Raw genomic sequence first — 24,503 nt, 5'->3', positions numbered from 1 at the left:
TCAAACTAATTTAATAAATACATTAATCATGCTGGTTAAATGGAAATGAATAGGTAATTCAGTATGCCCTTCAGTTTCAAGAAATGTATTAAATCTTTTACCAAATTATATACCTAGGATAGAGGACACTGGGGAAAAATATGACATTTGTCAACACTTCTGTCCTCTCAGAAGTCCTCATGGCTAATAATTGCTTTTCTAAAGCAGTGTTACTCAACCTTTTATTATTGAGGGACCACTTCACCTGTAAAAAACAACCCATAGATCTCCCCAGTATTGTTTGGTGGCTGGAAGGAAGGTAATTAACAGATTATTTAGCATTTAGATATGATAAAATTATGTTTTGTACAAAAATGTAATGTGCTGTTATGATTAAGAATGATGTAATTAAGCCTCCGGATTATTAAAAAAAATAAATAAAGTGACCATATATCCATCTTCAGAAACTGTTATATATTGTCAACTTTCCATATGCATGTATTTCTTCCTCTTTTTACTTTTCTTCCCAGTTCATTCATGAGGTTCTTGGGAGGGGAATTAATGGATTTATGAGGCCCTTTGGGTGACCACCAAAAAACTGAACACTGTTGTTTTAGAGAGTTGATCTCTAGTCATTAAATTTGTATGTGGATATGAATCTAAATATTGAATTTGGGTGGATTATTGATGTAATAGTCCACTGAAAGAATGTGTGCTAATGTATGTTAATCCTGTATTCAAAACCAGCCTAGATATTTAGGTACAGTAATTCAGTCAATAAAAGTGACTAATTCGTATTGTTTTAATGGTATTTATGAAGTAGATCTGGTCCATCAGATAATATCTTCTGTTGAAAACTGGCAACTATGCCTATTCTATGTGCAATGTATGTTCAGTTTTGCATCCTTCAATCCTGGTCTTTGCACTATCCAAAACAGTGGATATTTTGGCTGATTCTGTGCTTGTGCATTTAAGTTTCCTTCCAAGGAAAGGAAGGTGTATGCACAAGGGTCTCATCCAGCTGTACAACAAACACTTGGTCATGTCATCTATATTGGAAACAGATTTCTAGGGCACACCCAACCTGCACTGCATTGTGGATGCACCAACTAGAACTTTGTTCACTAAATTAATGATTTTGGAAATGTCACCTCTGACATAAAATTTGAGTTATTTCAGGGACTTATAGACTGGGGAGCACATTCGTGTCCACTGAAAAGTGAATGCATGCTTGTCGTGGTTTAACCTCAGACAGCAACTAAGCACCATGCAGCTACTCGCTCACTTCCCCCGCACCCAGTGGGATGGGGGAGAGAATTGGAAGGAAAAAGGTAAAACTCATGGGTTGAGACAAATACAGTTTAATAGGACAGAAAGGAAGAAAATAATAATAATAATAATAATAATAATAATAATAATAATAATAATAATAATAATAATAAAAATAATATCAGCAACAATAACAACAATAATAAACAATAACAACAATAAATAACAACAACAACAACAACAATAATAATAACAATAATAATAATATGACAATAGTAATAATAATAAAAGAACTGGAATATATAAAACAAGTGATGCACAATGTAATTGCTCACCACTCACTGACCAATGTCCAGTTACTTCCCGAGCAGTGATCTGTCTCCCTCCCCACTCCTCCCCCCAGTTTATATACTAGACATGACATCACATGGTATGGAATATCCCATTGGCTACTTTGGGTCAGCTGCCCTGGCTGTGTCCCCTCCCAACTTCTTGTGTCCCTCCAGCCTTGTTGCTGGCTGAGCATGAGAAGCTGAAAACTCCTTAACTTAGTCTAAACACTACTGAGCAACAACTGAAAACATCAGTGTGTTATCAACATTATTCTCATACTGAATCCAAACCATGACACTATACCAGCTACTAGAAAGACAATTAACTTTATCCCAGCCAAAACCAGGACAATGCCTCATCATGTGATCTTAAAAGAGAGAGAGGAACAAACAGGACACAGGATTTATACTTCTCTTGATTAACTCATGCCTGACCATGAAATGGAGAATAGGAAATATCACTTCTATACTTTAATAAAACAGTCTTCTGGCTTCCAGAATAGCTGGTAACTTAAGCTAAGCAATTGTAAAGTTATGGAACCTTTTAAAGAATCAAAACATCTTCTCTCAAATGTCCCCTCTACATCATTGCCCGGTATTGTCAGTACATTGTGGATGTGCCTGTGGTTAAGAGCCACTAGACAGAGGTATCTGATAGTGGTGTGACATGCCACAGCAGAACTTCTTGTAGTGGGAAAGTCAGCAGCAGTGCTCTGTGACATGAGGACTTACAGAGTGCTCTCAGCTCCTGGGATCAGAGTCAGGAAAAGGGACCAAGAGGATTGTGCTTGTGTTTCAAGTTAGTACTGAATCTATACAGGATCTGGGATTCTGTTCCCTGTAGGATCAGAATTCCCACAGAAAACACGAAATGTGGTGGGTAAATGAATAATAGGAAAATGTGAAAAACAGGAGAAAAATTCTGTGACTGTACCAGAAACAATTACTTGACTATGGTTTTATATAAACACATGTTTATATATATATATATGTGTTTATGCATTTACATGTACATGTGTTGAGGTTTCAGCACAGCTGGTAACAAAGCACCAGGCAGCCGCTTGCCTACTCCCTCCCCGCCCCAGCCATGGTGGGATGAGGAGAAATATAAAGGCAGGCTCGTGGGTCGAGATAAGGACTGGGAGGGATCACGCACTACTTATGGTCACAGGCAAAAGACACGCTCAACTTGGGGAAGAAACAAAATCAATTTAATTCACTACCAATCAAATCAAAACAAGGATATTAGGAAGTAAACCCAAACCTTAGAACACCTTCCCCCTACACCTTCCTCCTTCCCGGCTCAACCCCACTCCCGGTTCTCTCTCCCTCCTCCCCCCAGCAGCGCAGGGGAACAGGGGATGGGGTTGGGGTCAGCTCCCCACACCTTGTCTCTGCCGCTCCTTCCTCCTCGGGGGGAGGACTCCTCACTCGTCCCCTGCTCCGCCGTGGGGTCCCTCCCATAGGAGACAGTCCTTCACGAGCTTCTCCAACGTGAGTCCTCTCTGCGGGCTGCAGTTCCTCACAGACTTCCCTGGCGTGGGTCCTTTCCGTGGGCTTCAGTTCTTCCCAAACTTCCCTGATGTGGGTCCTTTCCGCGGGCCGATCTTCAGTCACAGGCTGCTCCAGCGCGGGCTTTCCCATGGAGTCATGGCCATCTTTGGGGGCATCCATCCCCCTGCTCTGGTGTGGGGTCCTCCCCAGGCTGCAGGTGGGCATCTGCTCCACCGTGGACCTCATGGGCTGGGGGGGGGACAGCCTGCTGTCTCACCATGCACACCTGCTCCCCCTCCTTCCTCACTGACCTCGGTATCTGCAGAGGTGTTCCTCTCACATTCCAATCCCACTACTCACTGCAGGTTCCCCTTCTCAAATCTGTTCTCCCAGAGGCACTACCACTGTCATTGATTGAGTCAGCCTTGGCCAGCGGCGGGTCCGACTTGGAGCCAGGGAAGCTTCTAGCAGCTTCTCACAGAGGCCACCCCTGCGGCCCCCTCCCCCACTACCAAAAAACTCCACGCCACACAAACCCGTAACAACACATTATACACATATGCATTATGTCTCAAATATCACATTTTCCTTGAACTTTGTCCTGATGTCAAAGTTATTTTTCAATATATATTTGCTATTCTACTTTAAAGAGTAGATCAAGATAATTTTTTTTTAAAGCGTATTTTAGGATTAAAGAGATCCTACACACCATTCTTTAGGAATGCGTGACAATTTTTCTTTCCTCTACTCCCTGTGTTTTGACAGTACCCATTAGAAAAGCCATGCATTTAAATTTAGCCTCCTAGATTATCTGGCTGTGCTGAGGAATTTAGGATCAATTTCATGAAGCTGGATTAATAGCATTTGACTTTCTCTATGGTTGCAAGTTGTTGTAATACTTTGTAAAATCAGGCTAACTACCTTAAAATGGCCACTTAAGTGATTTTATTTTATTGTGGTATTTGTAGCAATACCCCTGTTTTCCAATAAAGTTTTCATTCTTAGACTCCCCAGGAACCAACAAACTAATATTTTTTAATTGCCTTTTCTAAGAGCATGTTTCCCCATGTGTTCTTTCTCTTTTCATGCAGTCCAAATTTATAATACAACGTTTGAAATCCCACAGTAAGGGTGTACAATATGTCTATACTGATTCCATTATGGTAAGCAACTTTGTTGTTACATCTGTTTCCTCATCTTGCATTTTGGAGGATACCAATTTACCACAGGTCACTCTGAGACTAGGAGGTAATGTTGAGATAAGAAGTACTTTAGAGGTAATGATCTTGTTCTGCAGTGTCAGCTTAATCTTGGACCTAAATTAACTTCAGGTTGACTTACCTTATTTCTTTTAATGCTTGGCAAGATTTGTGTCATAAAAATGATCATTGTGACAGTGACAGGAAGCACAAAGCCGAGGACACACCCTGCTCTGTGGCAATGAGTCCAGTGCAGGGTCCCTGTGATGGTCAGGGCTGGAGCACAGGGTGCACAGGGGGAGGTGGTGGGCGCCAGGCTGGCTCAGCCTGGGGAAGAGGAGGGAAGGAGACATGTCTCTGCTGTTTGCAGCTTCCTGGGGAGAGGCTACAAAGAGGGAGACAGACTCTTCTCGGAGGTGTATGATGACAGGACAAAGGAATTCTCAGTAGATACGAGTAAAATAAATGCTTACCAGGAAGCCAGTCAAACTCTGGCTGCCCAGAGAAACACTGGGATCTCCATCCATGGAGGTACTCAACACACGACAGGACAAAGCAATAAGTAATCTATTAAACAGCCCTTACTGGAGCAGAGATTTGGACTAGATGAACTGCAGAGATCCCTTCCAATCTATGTGAATCTTTGATTTATGATATATTAATTTTACTCTACCAAGTTTTCTTAGGAAGAGTCACAGGCATACTCCCATATTTGTATATTTCTAACTTGTATAACGTTTTTGTATAAAAATCTGTTTTATATTAATAATTCCAAGACAATATATATTGCCGTTTTTTCATTTCCCCCTGTGCTTTTTTCCCTTGTTCATTTGATTCTCATGTATTACTTTATGAATGCTCTTACAACTGAAATTAGCTCATAAGCAGGCTTCATTTCCATGAAAAATCCAGACCCAGATATCCAGTTTTTGATCTGAATTTAGAAATAAAATCTTTACTTGGAGAATTTGTGAATCCAGAACTGAGCTTTTTAAAAGGCAATATAACTCATCTGGTTTTATAACACATTTTTAGTTTTGGTTCCCACCCACCCCCCCCACCCCCCACCCCGCCCTGGTCATCTTATTTTGAATGTAGGGGCAGAAATCTGCCATCTTCTCCTTATGTGAAATAAAAGAAATTGAATTAGAAATAACTGTTACCTCTCCCTTTGTAAGTCTTTGTATTCTCAATATCTTTTAGACCTGTAGTATAGCCTACTTAAGAAATATGTGGAAAGCATAGATCAGTCAGATGTCCAGGTTTCCTCCTTCAGAGTAGCGTTGACTAGTAGGTCATGGCAGATTTCAGTTCCATAAAAGGAGTAAAGACTTTGCTTCATCTCCATATATTTTATAACCAGGTGCTACACAAAGGTACAGTAATCTTTTGTGGAATTGCTTGCTTTAAACCTGACTAGATAGCAAAGGAAAATTTTATTCTCTCAGGATGATACATTGAAATGAATCAGAATAACCTTAATATGTGGCATGAAAGAAATGCACATGTGGGTTAAGAGTTAATTCTAAAAAATTCTTGTTGTCCTAAACAGAAAAAGACTTTTGGCTTTCAGAACTCAGTATAGACATAGGTTTACGTATATGGGTTTTCATAATAAGTGTGTGTTCCACAGTCCACTTCACTAGGATCAGATCAGGTCCCTGAGATTTATGATGGAATCATATTCATTTATCATCTTGTGACTCTGGAGGAAAGGAGGAAGAAGTGTGGTTAATGGAGTTCTGCTCTTTCATCTGATGGAAGCCTTGAATGCAGTTACTAGAGTGTAGCAGAGATGTTATTGCCTCTGGGTAAAACTGGTTCCTGCTACAGAGGAACAGTATAGTATGCAGCATTGGTTAAGTCTTGCACATTGTCTGACTGGAGTTGATAGATGTAAAGATATGCTTATGCATCTTGAGACAACTTCAGGTTTCTCAAAAGAAAAGTCAGAGTTTAAACATCAGGCTAAAGGAAAGCATTTATTTAATGCTTATCCATAGATAGTCATTTAAATGTTTAAAAATAATTCAGTAACTCTGGACACCAGCAGTATTGCCACTACTGTTGGGAACTGCAAGCCAGCTTTTATTTTGAGGGAAATAAGTCTGTGATCATGAGCTCTGTCAGTCCTAGCACTCCCTTTGCGTAGCCTGAATGCCCAGATAGGACAGAGGGCTCTGAGCAGGGTGCTTAGAGGTGGTGAAGAACAATAGCATCATATGGATAATTCCTGTTTGGGAACCTGTGCCTGTATCAGACTACATAGAAACATTTCCAGAAATTGCCTACCATCTGCTAGGCTGTCCACATGACTGACTGAGGTTGGGATCAATCTCCATATTGATTGATAGATCTATTGATAGTGAGTGTCATATGTTTTTGTGTATATGGCTATTTTTTTCCATTTATTTTCTGTGAAACATATAATTGTTTGAAATGTCCCCCTTCAAAATTGGAAACCAGTAATTGTGGGGCAGCTGGTTTGTACTGTAATGAATACATCTTCTTGAAGATTGCAATGTTCTTTATGTGTATTGGGTTTGCATGGCAAGGTTTTGGTAGTGGACAGGTGTTTTGGGGTTGTGTGGTGGGGTTTCGATAGCAGCGGAGGGAGCTGCAGGGGTGGCTCCTGTGAGAAACTGCTAGAAGCTTCCCTGGCTCCAAGTCAGACCCAGCTCTGGCCAAGGCTGAGCCCATCAGCGACAGTTGTAGTGCCTCTGGGTGCAAAAATTTAGGAAGGGGAACCTGCAGTGAGTAGTGGGATTGGAATGTGAGAGGAACACCTCTGCAGATACCGAGGTCAGTGAGGAAGGAGGGGGAGGAGGAGCGCCGGAGGAGGGGATGCCCCTGCAGCCCGTGGTGAGACGGCAGGCTGTCCCCCTGCAGCCCATAGAATCATCGAATCATAGAACCATTTAGTCTGGAAAAGACCTTTAAGATCATCCAGTCCAACCATCAACAATGCCCACTAAACCATGTCCTGAAGTGCCTTGTCTACGCACTTTTTGAATACCTCCAGGGATGGTGAATCAAGCACTTCCCTGGGCAGCCTGTTCCAATGCCCGAGAACCTTTTCAGTAAAGAAATTTTTCCTAATTGTCCTGGTTTCAGCTGGGATAGAGTTAATTGTCTTCCTAGTAGCTGGTACAGTGCTGTGTTTTGAGTTCAGTATGAGAAGAATGTTGATAACACACTGATGTTTTCAGTTGTTGCTAAGTAAAGTTTAGACTAAAGTCAAGGATTTTTCAGCTTCTCATCCCCAGCCAGCGAGAAAGCTGGAGGGGCACAAGAAGTTGGGACAGGACACAACCAGGGCAGCTGACCCAAACTGGCCAACGGGGTATTCCATACCATGGGATGTCACGTCTAGTATATAAACTGGGAGGGGGGGGGGGGGGGGGGGGGAATCGCCACTCGGGGACGAGCTGGGTGTCCGTCTGCGGGTGGTGAGCAATTGCACTGTGCACCATTTGTATATTCCAATCCTCTTATCATTATTGCTGTCATTTTATTAGTGTTATCATTATCATTATTAGTTTTTTCTTTTCTGTTCTATTAAACCGTTCTTATCTCAACCCACGAGTTTTACTTCTTTTCCCAATTTTCTCCCCCAACCCAGTGGGATGGGGGGGGAGTGAGTGAGCGGCTGCATGGTGCTTAGTTGCTGGCTGGGGTTAAACCACGACACTAATATCCAATCTAAACCTCCCATGCCACAACTTGAGGCCATTTCCTCTTGTCCTATCACCAGCCACCTGACAGAAGAGACCAGCACCCGCCTCACTACAACCTCCTTTCAGGTAGTTGTAGCAAGTGATAAGATCTCCCCTCAGCCTCCTTTTCTCCAGGTTAAACAACCCCGGCTCCCTCAGCTGCTCCTCATAAGACTTGTGCTCCAGGCCCCTCACCAACTTGCTGCCCATGGAGGTGAGCAGCTGAGCAGATGGCCAGCTGCAGCGCATGGAGGACCCCACGCTGGAGCAGGTGGGTGCCCCCAGGCTGGCCATGACTCCATGGGAAAGCCCACACTGGTGCAATCTGTGACTGAAGGACTGTAGACCATAGAAAGGACCCACACCAGAGCAGTTCATGAAGACATGCAGCTCATGGGAAGGACCAATGTTGGAGAAGTTCATGGAGGACTGTCTCCCATGGAAGGGACCCCACAGTGGAGCAGGGGAAGAGTAAGGAGTCCTCCCCCTGAGGAGGAAGGAGCGGCAGAGACAGTGTGTGATGAACTGACCCCAACCCCCATTCCCCATCCCCCTGCACTATTGGGAGGGAGGAGGTAGAGAAAACTGGGAGTGGAGTTGACCTGGGAAGAAGGGAGGGGTGGGGGAAGATGTTTTAAGATTTGGTTTTATTTGTCATTATCCTACTCTGATTTGCTTGGCAATAAATTAAACTAATTTCCCCAAGTCGAGTCTGTTATGCCCATGACGGTAATAGATGAGTGATCTCTCCCTGTCCTTATCTTGACCCATGAGCTTTTTGTTATATTTTCCCTCCCCTGTCCAGCTGAGGAGGGGGAGTGATAGAGTGGCTTTGTTGGGCACCTGGTGTCCAGCCAGGGTCAACCCACCACATCCTGAAACAGACTATTGAGACCCTTATTTAGGAATGTTCTTTTCATAAATGATACATTCAATGCCCTCTGCTTATTACACATCAATTTTCATTCCTCATATAGCACATATCTATGGAAGATATTACAGCTGTTTACTACACTAGAAAGGCACCCACTAATTATCTTTAATTAAGGCTTTTGTGAAGGTCTCTGTTTTAATGATGTATGGAAGAAATTTAGAATTAACTTAACTCCTAAGAACCTGCAGTTTATAGTGATGGTTGAACTCTCCTAGCCCAACAATTAAAAAGTAAAAGGATTTGAAAATAATTTGTTCTGGGACTATTTAGCTTTTTTTATCTGGTTAAAAAGGAAGACAATTTGGCTTTGTCCTTTAATTTATCCTGTATCTTCCCCTAGTTTCAGGTTGGTGGTTTGTGGTTTTTTTCCTTTTTAGTCTGACAGAAGAAATCTTTTAAGAATCATCTGGGTTTTTTGAGGTACATGACAACTGTCATGAAAATGATCATAGCATTGCTGAATAAGACGACTGTTGCAGCATCCTTTTTCCTCAAATCATTGCTTAATCACCTAGATATTATGGTAGGGTCCATTAACTGCAGGAAATTGTGTACTTCTTGATAATCTGTTTTTTAAAGGCCATGATGTACTTATCTTCTTTACTTAAGCTGCTAGACTCAGGCAGCAATTTTTCTTTTCCTGTTCTTTTGTTTCATGTGATGATTGTTTAATGAAAGAAATATGAACGACTGCGTCAGTGGGGACCAGAACATAGGACTCTTCCTTTCCAAATCACTGAGTCATACTCATGTTGGCATTTTTTTCCCTGCAAGAAACCAATATTCTTTGCTGCACCAGTGAAACTGCTTCAATAGGAGAGGGTTTTTTTTTCTTTTTGTGACTAAGCAGAGCAGTAAATCACTTCTTTTAAGGGATGAAGAAAGGGAATATTATCTGACAGTCAAGAAAAGACTGTGGAGGATGGACAAAGATCAATAAAACAGAGAATGTGTCGTCTCTCTCAACAAAATGTACAAATCTCAGAAAGAGGCAATTTGCCTTTTTCTTTTGCTTGTAAATCTGTGACTGGGATGCTTCCATCAACTTCTTTCTGTTCTACTAGGGTAAGGACAGTGGGTGCCACTTTAATCATTCTTCAGGGGAAAAAAAAAAAAAAAAAAAAAAGACCCAGCCCTGAATTTAAACAACAGTTTTCTTACTTTTAAACAATCTATTTAATATGTAGCAATTACCAGTCTTCTTTCCTATAAGTTACAGAAAGAAGGACAAAGGCTTGGTGGTGCCTTCCCTATAGTCAAAGCTAGAGATAAAGGCAAGCTTTTTCAAAGGCATTGATGTGACTCAGGACCCTCCAGTTAATTTCAAAAATCACATAGGAAAATTTTAAAAAATAAATTCTCTCAGCTTCTTATTGATTTGTCACATTTGAGTCAAAAGCACTTAGCATACATCTCAGCATTTAAGCTCCTACAAGTTATCATGTACAAAGTTATTTTAGGTGCAGTTGGGAACCTGAAATGATCTCTAAGCACTAAAGGAAATAAATACAGATTCAAGTCTGAATCCAGAAGGCAAAGCATAACTCACTTTTTTTGTCATAAGAGAAGGATAGATTTTTCCACTCATGAGAAGAATAGTTTGTTTCTATGGGTTTTAGGCTTCCAATTCCACCTTCTGGACTTGCTTTACTGCTTTTCAGAATTTTACTGAAGACTGATTTTATGTCAGAAATATATGGTAGAAAGAAAAAAAAAACTGGCATAAAAATACCCAACTATTAAAAAAGCAAAATCAGAATAAACAAAACATCCCAGCTGCTCCAAAATTAATTTTTTTCTATTGCTCCCTCCTGGAGGGCCATGTAGACAAGCCTAGTTAGTAATGGCTTTTACTTACCTTTACTTTTATGGGGTGGTGACCCATTGGCAAAAGGATTTTTCCTGTTGTTAGCTTTCTTAGTCATCTGCTTCTCTCCTGGTAACAATTTAAGATATTCAGATGTTATCTTCTCTCTCTGATTGAAGAATTTATATTCTGTGTGACACTAAAAGAAAAAAAAGATGTCATCCTCTCAGACACAGAAATATGCAATGTTTTGTAGCCAAACTTGAGATTAAACATCTTTTGCTTCATTGCTGCATTCATCAAAATTTCATGCTAATATTTCTATTCTGATTGTACTTTAGAATGTGAGGGAGAATGTGTGCTGTGTGGTGTATTAATATGTGTATGTGTGTAGGGAGAGAATTCAGTATTAAAAGGAATGCAGCATTGAAGGGTTACATGTAAAATATGTGATACAGAAAGAGAAGGTGTCTGGACTTTAACCATTACACCTAAGAGACTTTTACTTTTTAAGCAACACTTATAATGCTAAGCAATGTAATCGGTATGCCAGTTAATAACTGCAATGGATGATGGTGTACTTCAATCTTGGCAAAAAAAAAAACCCTTACATTTGTTCCTTTTCGCAGGTATTTGGGTGGTGGGGGGGTTGAATATGAAGTACATATGGGTCAGCAGTCCCCAGGAATGAAAACAGCTAGGGGTTTTACTGAAAACCCCATTAAAACCAATTTATTTTCCAGAGATAGTTGTTCTATCAAATATTAATGAACTTTGTTATTTATTGAAGAAATACTTTCTCAAGTTTATGGGAACTAGCTAGAAAACTCTTATATAAATTCATCCTAGAAACTGAATCAAGTTCTTGTGGTGTCTTTAGGATGAATTTCAGTTTTTGTCTGACACTTTAAGGTAAGCAGTGTTTTATGTACAACGTTTGCCATTTGATGAGCTCAGTAGTAAATTGAAAAAAAAAAAAGGTGATTAAAACCCCCAAACATGCCAGTATTTCTCTCTTTGTGCCATGAGGACAGATCATGGTCCTCTGAGGACTGGTATTTTAGACAATTTGGAATTTCTGATCAACCAGGTCCGAAGTCTTTATTGTCGTACTCTCCGTGAAGTTTTTTTTTAATACTTACAGAAAGCACAGGCCATCTAAGGTCATGCAGCACTGGTGAGCACAACCTTCCAAAGGATTGCCTCAGACTATGTTGGTTGAAACCACTAGTTCCCTAATGGGACTACCTGCTGTATTTAAACCCCATTGCCCACCACAGATTCCTTTTCCTAGTCTCTGGTAAGTGAGTGATAGAAATAGCCACATGCAGAAATTAAATACATGGTCCCTGGGACTTTGAGTACCAAGAATGCCAAAACAAAATAACTGGAATACTTGGTTATTTTATGGGGATAACATGTTAATCTTTTGTACAGTTTTAGAGCCATTAGGTTTCCTTAGCTTCTTTTACAGGAGCTTTTTCAAGCCCTCCAGGATGCAAAGCCCACAGGCAGATGAACTGTGTGTATTTACACAGGTTAACACACACGTCTGTTTGGAAAACTCCTGCTCTGTGTGATCAGTGCTACGTGGGAAGAAAAAGCAATACAGCTCTCTGTGGCTTGTTCAGCTGCTCCAGAGAAGAAAAGTAACTTAATATAAGTCACCCCTCATCAGTAGTTACAAGTTTCAGATGTTCCTAAGCTTTGATCCTGACTCAGATGCCAGCTCCTCTTGGACCTTCCTGTAAAACTCTGTCCACTTCCGTCTCTCCAATTGTATAACAAAATCAAAAATGCTTGCTGGCTTCAGGAAGTAGGAAGACAAATTAGCTGATATTTTTGAAATGTTTTCCAGAGCTTTATGCTCACATAAGATATATCCTTTGTGATTGTTAAATATTCAGCACATGTCCGCATTGTTACAGCAACAGAATTATAGGTATTTGGTCAAAGGTAGTGTCGGATAGAAATAGTTTAGCAGGTGTGTCCAGGAGGAAATGAATATCATCCCATTAAATCATAAAATAACAGAAGAGAAGTGTTAGTAGTCATCAATTTTTGTGGTGGATTTTTTCCCGGCAAAACTCATCATGCTGCTTACTGAAGGTAGAGCTGCACGTCTCCAGTAAGCATATGTGTATCTCTCACTAACAGAAGGTATACCAGTGCACTGAGAGAGTATTCCCTAATGAAACAGGAGATTATTTTAGTATAGTTCCTCTTTTCTATTAAGCACAATATTTAATAGAGTACCTAGACTGACATAACAACTCTCAACATCTGTTCTCTAACCTCTACAGAGCAGTAAAATATGCATTACATTAAAGTTAGGTATTATCATCAACACATGCAGTTCCCTACTTTTTTATAATCTAAAAAACCAGCAACCAGAAAGTAATTAGAAATACAAATAGGAAACTGTGAGTGATACTCTGTTGGTAGGTGAGTAATACAGGACAAATCATCAATGAGACTGTGCTTAGGACACATTTATGACAAATGCTGGGGGGGGGGGGGGGGGGGAGGGAAGAAAAGAGAAAAGAGAGGGGGAGAGAGTGGAGAAAGAGAATTAAAAAAAAAAAAGAGAATTGTTTATGTCCTAAAATCCCTTTTGTTTTTCACCAAAATATCAATGTTTGCTTTAAACCACTCAATGGCTCCTCTCCAAATTTCCAAAATTCATTTTCTTCTTTATAGTGATGCAAATCTATTTTTGCTTTTAAAATATTTCTTAAATTGCTACTCAAATTGGTATCTGAAAAACAATGAAAAAAATCTGGCATAAATTAGTATGACTTTTTTAAATTTTATTTTTGCTTTGGGAAAAACCCATGTCCTTAGGCTGTAGGTCTTCTCTTATTTCAGTAAAGTCACCAACTACGGAATCATCATAAGGCAACCTCAAAATTTCCTTTCAGTCTTTGGCTAACATGTGTAAGACTACTTTAGTTTCAATTAATGACTGTCTTAGATTGTCACTTTAGTAAGAATTCATGCATCATGACTATAATAAATGTCTTTAAAGATGATAAATTAAATATATATGTATACATGTGTAAAAGACACTAAATGTATATGCTTTTAAGCATACATTTCTTCTATGATAGAAACATATCATTGAAATCAGAGTAACTGTATCAGATGAGAGATAAAAGCTTTGTTTGTACTCTGAACTTGTCTGACTGGGTAACTGTACTTGGCTGGGTGTTGTCTTGCCTGTGTGCTTGTGCATTATATTTCTTCACATGCTCAGTGTCAAAGGCATGACCAGAGTCAGCAGAAAATTTTTGGATTGTTAGGGATTTTGTTTACTTTGTTTGTTCATCTGTTTGCTTTTTGCATTTTTCTGCAGTATGTGAATTTCTTCTGCAGCAACTGATCACCATAGCATCCATCCATATCTTATATAATTAGTTGCGTATCTTGTTGTAGTGACACTTCAGCTGTAGTGAAGAAACACAACATATCTGAAAACTAGGGTTTGCAATAATTTTTTTCAGTGTGATATATATTTGGAGGCAGATGGGGATAATATGCTTACAGACAAAGTACAGTTTGATTGGGAGGTAGGTAATGCATAGACCCATGTACAAAAGGAATTTCAGGTTCCTTAGTGGAGACATGTTTGACAAAGGCTCTCTTTTCTTTGCTGATAGCCAAAAATTTTGGCTTTTAGAATTTGTTTCTGATTTTTTTAGACTAATCTCCTGAACAGATAAGGTATACTTTAAAAGCACTGGTGTTCTCTTGGAAGGAAACAGCTCCAAATATTTAGGAAAAATCTACAGAAATGAAGGGATTGTAATGGGAATCAAAACAGGAGCTGGTACGACAGTTTTGTGAAGTTATGGGATTTTTTTATCACAGGATATACTTTTGAACTATTTCTTTTCTATGTGAGCAACCCACATATCATAAAGGAACCATTCAAAGGCAGAGTTAAAAGTGATCAAAGATGCTGTACTATTATAATGAATAGTGATGTAATGGTGTTACTACAGCACAAGTGCCTCACTCCAAGATCTTGTCAATGACAAGAGTCCAACTTTTTCACCTCTGCAGTGGTTAACAGAAAAAATCCATCAAATTAAAGTTGTCTGAGGTATCTTTTTTTTGTTCACATCCATCACACAACAATGAGCATTATTCTGTGTTTGGATTATTATAATGACTTAATTATGTGCTGACGTCATATTGAAAGTTTATGCATGTGTACTGGGATTTGTTCCATTAGTTTCCTGCATTCAAATTGCTGTTCTTTTTTTTTTCTTGTTCAGTGGGATTTGTAACTGGAGTGTCTGAAATGTTGTTTCTGACTTGTGGCTAAAAACCAACTTGCTCCATGTTCTGAACTTTATTGACAGTGTATGTCAATAAACAGAACTATTCTGGAGAGTTGCATCTGCCAGCTGCCATTGGACTTTACCTCTATTTGCAAACAGATGACGTAGTAACCTTTCATAAGCACAAATGTCAATATAAAAAGGAAAAGATAAAAAAAATCCAACATCTGAAATGTCTCTTTTTCAGGTTTTAAAAGTAAAAGAACATGTTAGCCACTGAGAAACTTAAGTATTTCATAGATGCTGTAGAGACAGTGCTTATAAACATACTTCAAGTAAGAAAAACATGTACAGCTCTAAGATTTCTCATATATTACTAATACACAGGTCTGGGCATTATTTAATCATACTGAGAATCTAAAGTACTAAAAATACTTTTGATTTTCACATTATGCAGGCTTGCAAAGGCATTACACTGTTCAAAACAAACTTTTCATATGTGAGCTCCTTGACACAGCTCTTTTCAGTGCTGAGCTGCTGGTTTAAAGGTTATACAAATTATATATTTTTACCCATGAAAGCATGCATAGATTTACTTGGATCAAGATTGTGACCCCTCTGGTCTGAAATTTTATTAAAAACTACTTAATATTCTACAATTTCTCTGTTGTATACAATTATGCAATAATTTTGAAATGAATACTGAGAAGTAGACCTATGTTTGTGCATGCCCAGGGTTAGTTTCTGAATGGACTTTTCAGCCTGCAATTAGTTCTCTGTGTGAGTTTAATCATGTACCTATGTCTTCACCATTATTAATGAAATGATTGATTGAAGCAATTTGGTATATTCACCTAGCTCCAAGCATTTGCCATAACAAACCCTGTAAGGCTGACAATATAAGTGCCAGTTAAACTAGAGTACCTGGAAATAGAACTATGTTCAATACTCCGTATCTTTTTTTTTTCTTCTACAGAGATTTTTTTCTGGCTGGTTCTGTCAGGAACAACTTGCTAGAAGATTAGCTTTGCAAGGGTACTGAAAGTCTTTGTGATAGTGACCTTTCTATTAACCCAGAAAAAAAAAAGACTTATTATCATAGCACCTGATATTTTTAATTCCATCTTAGACCTGATGCCCCAAAACATTTTCTTCTGTCTTCCCTGAGCTGGAAGACAGGGACGGAGAGCAGAATATACCCCCCATAATACATGAGGAAGCAGTTAATGACCTGCTACGCCATCTGGACACTCACAAGTCTATGGGACCAGATGGGATCCATCCGAGACTACTAAAGGAGCTGGTGGAGGATCTTGCCAAGCCACTCTCCATCATTTATCAGCAGTCCTGGTCAACAGGGGAGGTCCCAGAAGGGTCAGAGGGAGGATCTGGGGAACTACAGGCCTGTCAGCCTGACCTCAGTACCAGGGAAGATTATGGAGCGGTTCATCTTGAGTGCGCTCACACGGCATGTACAGGACAACCAGGGGATCAGGCCCAGCCAGCATTGGTTCATGAAAGGCAGGTCTTGCTTGACCAACCTGATCTCCTTCTATGACCAGGTGACCCGCCTAGTGAATGAGGGAAGGGCTGTGGATGTTATTTTCCTGGACTTCAGTAAGGCCTTTGACACTGTCTGTCACAGCATACTCCTTGAGAAGCTGGTGGCTCATGGCTTGGACAAGTGTACTATTTGCTGGGTGAAAAACTGGCTGGATGGCCAGGCGCAGAGGGTTGTGGTGAATGGGGTGAAATCCAGTTGGCGGTGGGTCACAAGTGGTGTTCCCCAGGGCTCATTACTGGAGCCAGTTCTCTTTAATATCTTTATCAATGATATGGACGAGGGGATCAAGTGCACCCTCAGTAAATTTGCAGATGACACCAAGTTGGGAGGGAGGGTTGATCTGCTCAGGGGTAGGTATGATCTACAGAGGGATCTGGACAGGCTGGATCGATGGGCTGAAGCCAATCGTATGGGGTTCAACAAGGCCAAGTGCTGGGTCCTGCACTTGGGTCACAACAGCCCCATGCAGCACTACAGGCTTGGAGAAGAGTGGCTGGAAAGCTGTCCAGCAGAAAAAGACCTGGGGGTGCTGGTTGACAGCCGGCTGAATATGAGCCAGGAGTGTGCTCAGGTGGCCAAGAAGGCCAATGGCATTCTGTCCTGTTTCAGAAATAGTGTGGCCAGCAGGAACAGGGAGGTGGTTGTCCCCCTGTACTCGGCGCTGGTGAGGCTGCACCTCAAATACTGTGTTCAGTTTTGGGCCCCTCACTACAAGAAAGACATTGAGGTGCTGGAGCGTGTCCAGAGAAGGACAACCAAGCTGGTGAGGGGCCTGGAGCACAAGTCCTGTGGGGAGCGGCTGAGGGAACTGGGGCTGTTTAGCCTGGAGAAAAGGAGGCTGAGAGATCTTACCACTCTCTACAACTACCTGAAAGGAGGTTGTAGTGAGGCGGGTGCTGGTCTCTTCTGTCAGGTGGCTGGTGATAGGACAAGAGGAAATGGCCTCAAGTTGTGGCAGGGGAGGTTTAGATTGGATATTGGAAAAATTTCTTTACTGAGAGGGTTGTCAGGCATAGGAACAGGCTGCCCAGGGAAGTGGTTGAGTCACCATCCCTGGAGGTATTCAAAAAGCGTGTAGACAAGGTACTTCAGGACATGGTTTAGTGGGCATCGTTGATGGTTGGACTCAATGATCTTAAAGGCCTTTTCCAACCTAAACGATTCTATGATTCTATTTATCCTAATTTGAATAGTACCCACCAAAAGGACTGAGGATGTTGCTTCTCAGCAGGAAGAGAAATTTGCATAATACAAGAGATGTATTCTGGCTGGGGATGAAGGAGGGAGATGAAGTGATGGAAACTACATTATCAATTTTCGATTAATATACTTTCCTTTGATTTTTAATGAAAAAAATATTTAGGACTGAAGTCTTTTTGGTGCCAGTTTTTGTATTTGTTGTAAAGTTGAAAGGAATGGCAGCACACAAACAGTACTGTAGAAAGAAAGTCATTGCAAGGGTGTAACTTCAATTCAGTGACTGTCTTCCCTCTGCAGGCAGCTGTGGCTTTGTAGTACTGACTTTTCTTTCTTTGCACTGTTGAGATGAAGACCTACAAGACAAATGGTTGCTAGGAGCAACTCTTTGCAGTAATGTTTATAGCAGAAATAGCAAAATTTATTCCTATTTCAGCAGAATGTCTTTAAATGTCAAAGGCAGTTTGATATGGTTGTGGGGTCTCAAGCACATTACAGTATCATAAAATCATGTGGAGTTTTCATTCTAAGGTTTCTCTTTTTCCTACAGCACTGTACTGGGTCTGGCTGGGATGGAGTTAATTTCCTTCATAGCAGCCTGTATGATGTTGTGTTTTGGATTTGTGGCTGAAATAGTGTTGATAACACACTGAAAGTTTGGCTATTGCTGAACGGTGCATGCACAGTGTTGAGATTTTCTTTTTCTACACTCTGCACCCATAGTGAGTAGGCTGTGGGGAGACAAGAGGTTGGGAGGGGACACAGCTGGGACACCTGACCCCAACTGACCAAAGGGAAACTCCATACCATATGATGTCATGAAATGTCTGTTAAGCTGGTCAGTAAGAAAGAGAATGTGCATTTTGTTAAATACCTTTCTTTTGTACAATATATAATTTTTTATTGTGTCTGTTGTGTTTCCTTTAAGTCTGTAAAGTTTCACACAGTGTTAGCATTTGTTCTGCTCCCCAAAAAAATGTTTTCTCCAACATCTAAGACCAGGTAGAGGAATGAATATCTTAATGATTAGTTATAACAATGTACTGGGTTACGGGGTCTGGCCAGGATAGAATTAATTTTCTTCATAACACCTCGTTTGGTGCTGTGCTTTAGATTTTTGACCAAACCAGTACTGATAACATACTAATGTTCTAGCTTTTGCTGACAGTGTTTGCATCAAGGCCTTCTCTATTTCTCACTCTGCCCCACCAGTGAAGAGACTGGGGGGTGTGCAATAGGCCAGGAGGGGACACAGCTGGGTAGATGACCCCAAAAGATATTCCATAACATAATGTCATACTCAGCAATAAAAGGGAAAAGAGGGGACTTTAGGGGGATTAGCCATCTTTTGCTCAGGCACTGGCTGGGCATCAGTCTACCCATGGGAGGTGGTGAGTGATTGCTTTTGCACGACTTGTTTTGTTTTGTTTTCTTCTCTCTTCTTCCACTTATCAAACAAGTTTGTTTGTTTGTTTGTTTTATCTTGACTTGCTTTTATCTTCCTTTCCTTTTCTCTGTCCCACTGGGGATGGAGGGAGACATGAGTGAGGGGCTGTGTGATGCTTACCTGCCCACCGGGGTTTATGCTGAACAAACAGTGATTCTTAAAAATCTAAATACTATATGGGAGAGCCTTGACTTAAACACGAAACTGAAATTTATGAAAATGAGTGACTGGGTGTTCACATATAGTTTTAAAAGGAAAACTAAACAAAAAAATGAAAAAGTCAGTAATTTCTTTAATTCTACAGCTGATCAGAGTCACAGAGACAGGAGTAATTGACCCATTTTTATCACTACATAGAAAAATAAATTTACAGGAGCATAAAAAGCAATTCAAAACAGAGAAAGAAACAACCCAAAGGAAATACTTTGGCTGTTCCCCGCTGTAAAAAGGAAGATTAATGAGTATTCAGGTCTACTTTTGAAAACTGGCCATTAAGCTGCAGGTCTACAAAGTTTACATAATTTTTTATCCCTTCTTTCTTTCAATTTGAGAATTCTAGATTCATAAATATCTTGAAATACTGCACAAAAGTAGAATTGGTGCCCACTATCATATTGCTTTTCTGGATTACTTATCTATGTTACTCATCTTTCTTTCTTCCTCTAGCATCACCATTATTGCTGTACATACTAGAAATCCATGGAAGAAACTAAAGTACCCTCAGATTTACAAGATAACTGGTGAATACCAGGGAATGCAGTACTAGCTGGCAGAATGATAAATAGGCAAGTTTTTTAGGAAAACTGGGGGGTTTTAGGTTAATGTTTTTAGGAAAACCCATTTGGTTTGATCTTTAATAATGTCACGTTGTCACTGCTGACAATGTGGATGGTAAGAAAAACTTGTGGGAGTGTGAAGTTCAGTTGGGCATTAGAAGCATCCCAGTTTAGGCTGATAGAGCTGATTTCCAGGCTTGCAAGTAGGCACAGATGCTTGAGTAAATGTTTATAGACAGAGCCTACAAATGTTAAATGGATTTTACAAGCCAATATATACAGATCTATTCAGGTCACAGATAGCTACTTTTTGTTCAGACTGGGAGACAAGCACTTGGGCTAGAGATTCAAGAGTGTTAATGAGCAGCTGTTTCAAATCCTCCTGAACTAAGACAGCATGTTGACTGAAAAAGTAAATGGAGATGTAGGAATTAAAGGCTCTGGACCAAGTCCCTCAAGGATCTGAAGAAACACAGAAATGGCCAGGGATATGATTATAGTTTTTCAGTGGCCTCTTCAGGACTTTCATTCTCTTTTGTCACCTGGAATAAGGAGTTTCTTCCATGAAGAATGAGACACAACAGCGGTGTAAGCTTCAGAGACTCATGAGAAATGGTATTTGTTCTGTGACCAAGTGAAAAGCTAGGCTCTTCCCACATGTAAAGCACTTTTCAGAACTGAATTTGCCAGTACTTTTCTGCATCATTATTATCTTTTCCTCTCAGAAAGTTTTTGTTGTGTTTTCTACGCCTTATTCCCAAAATCCGTAACTTTGGTTTCAAGGCATAGATCTTGCTTGCTGCACTATTTCTTGGTCCCATATATACAGGATGACTTTCCTGATTTTGTGGTTATTTTTTTCTTCTTGCTATGTTTTTCAGTATTAGTTCTGCAAACCTGAGTGCAATTCTCATTTCAACTAAATAGTCCTTCTGTGGTTTAAATTCTGTGTTTAGGCACTTTACTTAGGTGGTGGCTTTAAGTTTACTATTATTATCTTCCTCTTCTTTTGCTTGTGTGATATGTTCTGCTTTTCTGTTTTGAAGAAATGGTTTCCACTGGTGGCTTCTCAAAGCACTTTTGTTCCTGAGTCCATTTGGTGACAATCAGACTGAGGAGAAACAGAACACATAATTCATCACAATTCCAGAATATTTCCCTTCAAAGCCAGGATGATCCAAACAAATATGTTTTTTAAAAAGTTAAAAAAAACAAACCCAAAACGCCACAACAAAACCGTACCCTACCCACTCACCTTCTTTCTTTCTTTATTGCTGCTATATTAATAATTTGCACTAACAATCACAGTTTTGTATTTTCTTAGGTGTAATTATGAAAGCTCTGCACTCAGGATGTTGCAAGTGTTGCCCAGCCTTACAAGTGAAGAAAATGGCAAAGTGGATGAATTCCTTCACTTCAGATTTTGTAGATTGTGTTAAGTGGTTTTCGAGATTCTCCACCGCTTGATCTCCTGGCATGTATTCAGACTTCCCTTTCTGACAAGACAACACTTCAAGTATTCATAGATGTTTACCTTCTATCTGCCAAAACATGGCGTTGTTGTCCTAGAGCTTGGAGTAAATGGCAGCAGTGTTTTTTTCTGATTCATTTACATTGTTTAAACCTCAAAAGGCATTTTGCTTTGAAAAGGGAATCTGTGTTATGTACCCTCAGAACTGTGTCCCAGATAATCTTACTGATGAATAACTGCTACCAGTGAAGAAAACAAAGGTGAGGTTATTGTGATTGTTTTGAGAAAAAGGGTCCATGTAAGAATGCAAACAAAAGCACAAAAGTTGAAAATTTGGTCTTCAAATATTTTATCAGAGAATGCGATGAAAACAAATTGCTACAGAATACTGGACTGGATTTGATAAAATATTGCTTTCTCCCTGAGAGACAGTCACAAGTATAGAATTGAAATTATAGAAATTATAGAAAAACCTATAGCTATAGATAGGATTCCTTATTATTCAACAAAAAACAGTAGTTACAGCATTTATCTTGCCTTAGCGTTTAAGCGCATCGAACAGAAAGGGAACACATATAATAACCAATTTTTAGTAAAAGACTACTTGGTCTTTGGGACATCTATTTATCTCCTCCATCTTCCTTATTCTCCCTGTTTGACCACAGTTGTAGTTACTGTCCTTCTAATTGCAATGCAATGGTTTTCTGTAACCTGCTTACTTGTACACATGCCTTCTTTTGAAACTACAAAGCCATTAATATGGCACTTGTGAGAGCCAGAGTCTTTGTCTGCAAACTGGAGCATGCATGACTGAAGGTTAAGTTAAACAGGTGTAAGTTGTTAAAAGAAGGTAAGATAAACATGAAAAGAACAGAAATTTTAGCTCTTGTGTTAAAAAAAAAAAAAAAGTCTTATTCTGGAAGTGGAAAGAAATTGGTTTTAGAAGTCTTACATTAATGACAAAAATCAGATGAATAAGTGATATAGCAAAGAAGTGTCACATGAAAGATTTTACAAAAACATGCCAGCTTAGAGTATTTGCAGATTTCCAAATGCTACAGGATTAACTGTTATGGCCACGTACTACTGGGGTATTTGAGCTCTAGAGTGGTACCAGTGATGATTACCAACATGAGAGATGGCCTCTTTTGGGCCTGCTTATGTGTATATGGTGACTGTTTTGTTTCACTTCTCCATTGTGCATTAAATACTGAGAGTCTTAAAATGTGTGCCTGAAATTCTTAAAATTTTGGCTCATGAGAAATTGTAAGGGTTGACTGAGTTTAGTTTTGGGCATCCATATGGGAAGGTGGAAGTTTAGTAAACAAAATAAGAATAAACCAGTGGATTTTTGCCTATACTGTTTTGATAATCTCTTTATAATATTGTTCCTTCTTTGATATCCAGAGGCAGTAATTCCTGTATCCTTTTACCTCTATAGCTTTTAGGCTGTCTTGTAGCCACTGTCTGTTATGCAATTTCTTTCATATATGCTTTCTTGAATATGGCTATGGCACAAATAGTCTGTGTTCCCATGAATATAATTTCTCAGTGTTCTTAAGTACCTCTTATGCCATATAGACAAAGGACAGGGGGCAGATCATTAACCTTCATCCACCTTGTCTATTAAGCAGACTATACCTGAGAAAGGGATACAGGACACCCAGGTGTTGGCTACATAACCTCCCACCACTTGCACAAACTGATAACCAAGAGAAGACAAACAGTATCTCACATCCCAGTCATTTTAAGCCTTTGATTTGCAGTGCTCATCAGGATGATGATGTTTCACATTTCTGGTACAGGGCATAAGAAACCATGGAAATACAGCAGCCACAGAGAGCCTTTGGAATAACATAGTTACCACCCAGCCCAAGAATGTCAAGCCCTTGCATCCTTTTGGCTTTTCTTTTTACTGTCCAATTGTGTCCCTTAGTACTGCTGAGAGACATAGATCTGTGCTGTAGTTTTAGTGATTCCTTCATGGAATTTGGAAAGATGCTATGATAGTTTTTGTTCTTGTCCTTTATGTTTCTTTATTCCCCAACGGGGATACCAATAGTTACTAAGCTGTTTTTATTTGCTGTCTGTATGTCCTGCACTCAAACAGCTCGGTTTGTCTCTTTCCACCGGCCTTGGTATAGACTATAGTGTAGTTCCAGGAATAATTCTGAGAAGGACTTGCTGCTTTATTTGGAACGGCAAGCTCTGGTCCCAGATCAAGTGGTCCCTCCAGTTCTAAGTGTTTGATTCCCTCCTGCCATCTCAGGCCTTTATATCTGTTTGTGCTTTTCATCTGAAAAGACCTTCAGTCTTTTTAAATATTGCTTTCTTATAGGTCTAGTATAACATAACTTAAAGGTTTGCAAAGTCACTTTTACTAACATAGAAAATTGTTACAGCTTACAAGATAACTTGTAAAGCAGACCAATGGAAAGATATTTTCCTGTCTCTTGCAGTCTTGTTAGGTATCTATTGTTCAGCCATAAAATTGTAGCAATTGTACATCAGCATTGTCCTGATGGCTGATTAAGTCAGATCATCTCAGTTTCATTTGCTTCCATTGATGGAGGCACTGGACTTCAGCAGTCTTTCTGTCTTACTGTGTTATAGCACTGAATCAGCACCCTATGTTTTGAACGCTAACTTCTCAAGGAATAGAGTTTCAAATGGACATTAAAAGATGAACAAACAAACAAAACATTGACTTTATTATGTTCAAAATGAACAGTATCTGAACTGCTGCCTTCAGAGAATGCTTGGTTTTGGTCTGGAAGCACAGAGCCAGCTTTTCGCTCTTCAGATGTATAGAGACAGTACATTGTGAACATTTGCTTAACTTCCAGCAGCCAAAATATTTTCCTTAGTATGGAAATTCCCTCAGTATGGAAAATTACCCCGATACAGAAAACACGCCTTGCTTTTCTCTCTTCTATACTCTTCATCTCCTATTTCACACTCATATCTTTCAGATCCATTGTTTCTGGTACATTTAACTGTCATGTTCAGTTATGAACTATATAATAAACACA

At 39.8% G+C, this 24,503-nt stretch overlaps 1 long non-coding RNA gene across 1 annotated transcript; it reads left to right on the top strand.

Annotated features, from left to right (window-relative positions):
* Positions 1–3,499: 3,499 nt before the first annotated feature.
* Positions 3,500–21,697, top strand: LOC121232726. The gene is made up of 3 exons (XR_005931662.1): positions 3,500–3,612; positions 16,892–16,901; positions 21,688–21,697. It is a non-coding gene; the product is annotated as an uncharacterized LOC121232726 (long non-coding RNA).
* Positions 21,698–24,503: the final 2,806 nt, after the last annotated feature.

This window comes from Aquila chrysaetos, chromosome Z (genome assembly GCF_900496995.4).
Source record: "Aquila chrysaetos chrysaetos chromosome Z, bAquChr1.4, whole genome shotgun sequence".
Classification (NCBI taxonomy): Eukaryota; Metazoa; Chordata; class Aves; order Accipitriformes; family Accipitridae; genus Aquila; species Aquila chrysaetos.
The sequence above is the reverse complement of the archived record's forward strand: the minus strand, read 5'-3'. Positions and strand labels throughout refer to the sequence as shown.